Genomic DNA, 3322 nt, shown 5'->3' on the forward strand with positions numbered 1-3322 from the left:
GCTCCCGAACTGTTGTCTTTGATGCTTCTCTCAAGTGAGTTTTTGTTCTCCAACTAGGCTAGCTTCATACCTCTCTCAACCCTCATGGCCTCAATAACCGGACAACGGGCCTAATATTTGGCTTGAGCCCCTTCATAATATTTTTCTCCAACACTTTCTCAAATAGCATCTCCAATCAAAACTCAAACCTCTCCCGATAATCCATCACCATCCATTCCTGAACTAGAGCAAAGAACTGCTCGTAGAAGTCTCCTTCCCGACTACTTCAGAAGCATTCTAATAAACTATCTTTAAACTCCCTCCAAGATCGAATTGGATCTGTCATGTCTCTCCACTGATACAAAGATAAGGCCATCCCCTCCAAGCATAAAGCCTCCATCATGGGTCTCTCCTCCTCTGTCATCCCATTTACAACAAAGTATCTCTTCACCTTATAGATCCACTCATAAGTATCTTCCTCCTAAAAAACTGGCATCTTCAGCTTTCTCACTCTCGAATCCCCTCTGCCCCAACTTCCTCTTCCACCTCCAACTCCTCCAATGTGGCGATTGTTGTGATTTCTCCATTGTTCTCTCCCACCCCTCCTTTCATAGACATCATCTTCCTCAAAATGAACCCTCCTCATTTCTTCCGCCAAATTTCTACTCATGTTATATCCTTCACTGATTTCCCTCCTAGTTATTGATTCAAGATGTGGCATATTTTCCCTGTCGCCCATTCCTACCTCTCGATCATCCCCCATTGTGTTGATATTGGGGTTTACCCCACTTCCTTAGCCACCCGCTGATGCTCTTGCCTCTGACGTTGCTAGTTGGGTGTTGGGTGTGAAGCTCCAATATTTACTTCATCATCTCATCTAGCTATGAAAACCTTCCTTCCATGGCAAAAATTCATTCCTAAAATTCAGATTTGAGTTGTCCAACTTCTCTTTCTAGTTTCTCTTCCAAAGCATCCACTTTCTTCAACACCATAGGTTCAGAATCGTGCTCTGATACCAATTTCATAGGAATCTAATTTCCACACAGTAAAAACAACAATAATGAAAAGAAAACGCAGCAAAAATCAGCGAGAAAGATTTTTATGTTGGCATAACAAATCAAGATATAAGTTGATCTATTGTTTGAGAGGTAGATCGACTCACCACAAACCCTAGAGGCTTCTAGGAACAACTTCAGAGAAAATTACAGCCAAATACAATTCACATCATGAAAATAAAATAATCCAATTAACTCTAATATAAACATTTTTATTTCTCGCCAAAATTTGAATTCAAATCAGCCCTCTTTCCCTAAATTAACATTTCCTGATTCCCTTAAATTTAAATTCAAATTAGCCCTCTTTCCCTAAATAAACATTCTTAATTCCCTCACAATTTTAGTTTTATATGGTAAGTAATTTAATGTGGAATTAATCCCCTTTGCTCTTCTTGCCCACCAACCAGTTGGGGGGAGGGAGCCACCGCCGCATCAAGTACCCACGAAAGAGCCAAAACAAGAAATTCTTCATAATTCTATACAATGCAATCAAAAGCTACAAGTTTTAATCATCATGCTAGAATTCCAAGGACTCCTAATTTAACACAAGCTAAGACAACTCTTAATTTTTCAAGAATAGGCAAAAAATCATGTGTTATTGTGCTCGCCAATGAAATAAGGGAAGAAAAGAGATGTCGTAGAAAGCGTAAATGTATGATACAGTATCACAAGATCGTTGATTGCTATAATCCTGCATGAAAGATTGTTGATTGCTACAGTCACTCCAAAAATATTACTAATTGCTAGTCATGGAAATTAAAAACCGAAGAAGGAAGCTAGCATTAGCAGAAAAGCAACAGAAGGAAGATTGTCACAATTGTGAGAATATATGGCCGTTGAGTACTACATTTCCGGAAAATCAGAAGCCCCACGTTCTTATTTGCATCAATATCTTAGCATGTAATTCAAATCTCATCCTATTGAGTTACAGCCTCATATCCATAATGCTCTATAGCACTCTCAATATTCTAGCAAAAGCTTTTGGCAAATTCTGCCAAATACAACTTCAACTATGATTCATCAATCAAAGAAATTATCCAACATAAGAGATTTTATTGATTAAATCGTAAAAAATTCTAACATACCAAATTAACAAAACATTAGATTCGGGTTAAATATTAAATGTGATGATCTCATTTTCAGTCCTTCAGGAAGACGGAGTAGAGTTAACATTGCGATAGGGATCTGAACCTTAAAAACTTCCATAATTTACGCCTTACTGGTGTACTATTCATCAACAGGATCAATGGGTTCGTGAGAATAGGATTATAATTGGGATGAAACAACTGTTATTTGAGTGAACCAATGTCACCACTAAGATGATCAAATCGATTCATAAGGCCATCAATTTGCAAACTTATTATATATAGTTCCTACCCTGGTTCTACGCTGTTTTATTTATTTGAAGTCTAATAGACATACAAATAATATTTGAGAAATCTATATACAATAAAGAATTATATGCTAATACGCAAGATATGCAAAAAAAAAAGTGCCTACCAATAAATTGCAGCCTACTTTTCATCATATGAATATGTTACCATGCTCAGCTTTAAAAGGCCATTTAGGCACTTATCTAAGCACCCTAGAGAGGCAATGAGAAATAATAGGGCCTCACATGCTTCCCAAGCAAGCTCCATCGCAAAGGTGATGTCTAGGCTATCACTCGCATATTCCCTAGATTTGAAAGATAGGTGCTATTAATTAAAACTTTGAAATTAAATTGGTTTTTTTCTAATAAAGAATCAAGCAAGAGCATGTTTAATAATGAAAATAGAAGCAAAGCTTATATTCTTCATAGCTTATACAAGCTACAAACATTATAAGTTTAATTGCATTTGTATAAGATAACTTATTTAACTTGATGTTTTAACTTGGAATGCAATAAAACTTCAAAATTCATTATTTTATCTATAATAATTTAATATGATGATTTCATTCGCACACATCAAAAGTATTCATAATTAAAATAAGTTTATTTAAAAAATATATATATACTACTTTGTTTAGCGTCTAACTTCACTCAACGAGCACCTTCAATGTTATGCAAACTTATCTCCTTGATGGCATCTAGCAGTTTCAGCAGCACTCTAAAAGTTACTATAGCAGACACAAAAATCAAAGTTCTTATACAACCTCTGCATATAGAAGTGATAAAAAAAATCCAATAAAGAATTTAATACATATCATGTGGTTCGTCAGACAATCAAAAATATTCTATTAACATTCGACATATTTTTGCAAGTTAGAGAAAATTGACATCAGTCTTTAAGATGCAAAAAATATTT

Source organism: Dendrobium catenatum, unplaced genomic scaffold, assembly GCF_001605985.2.
Source record: "Dendrobium catenatum unplaced genomic scaffold, ASM160598v2 fragScaff_scaffold_583, whole genome shotgun sequence".
Taxonomy (NCBI): domain Eukaryota; kingdom Viridiplantae; phylum Streptophyta; class Magnoliopsida; order Asparagales; family Orchidaceae; genus Dendrobium; species Dendrobium catenatum.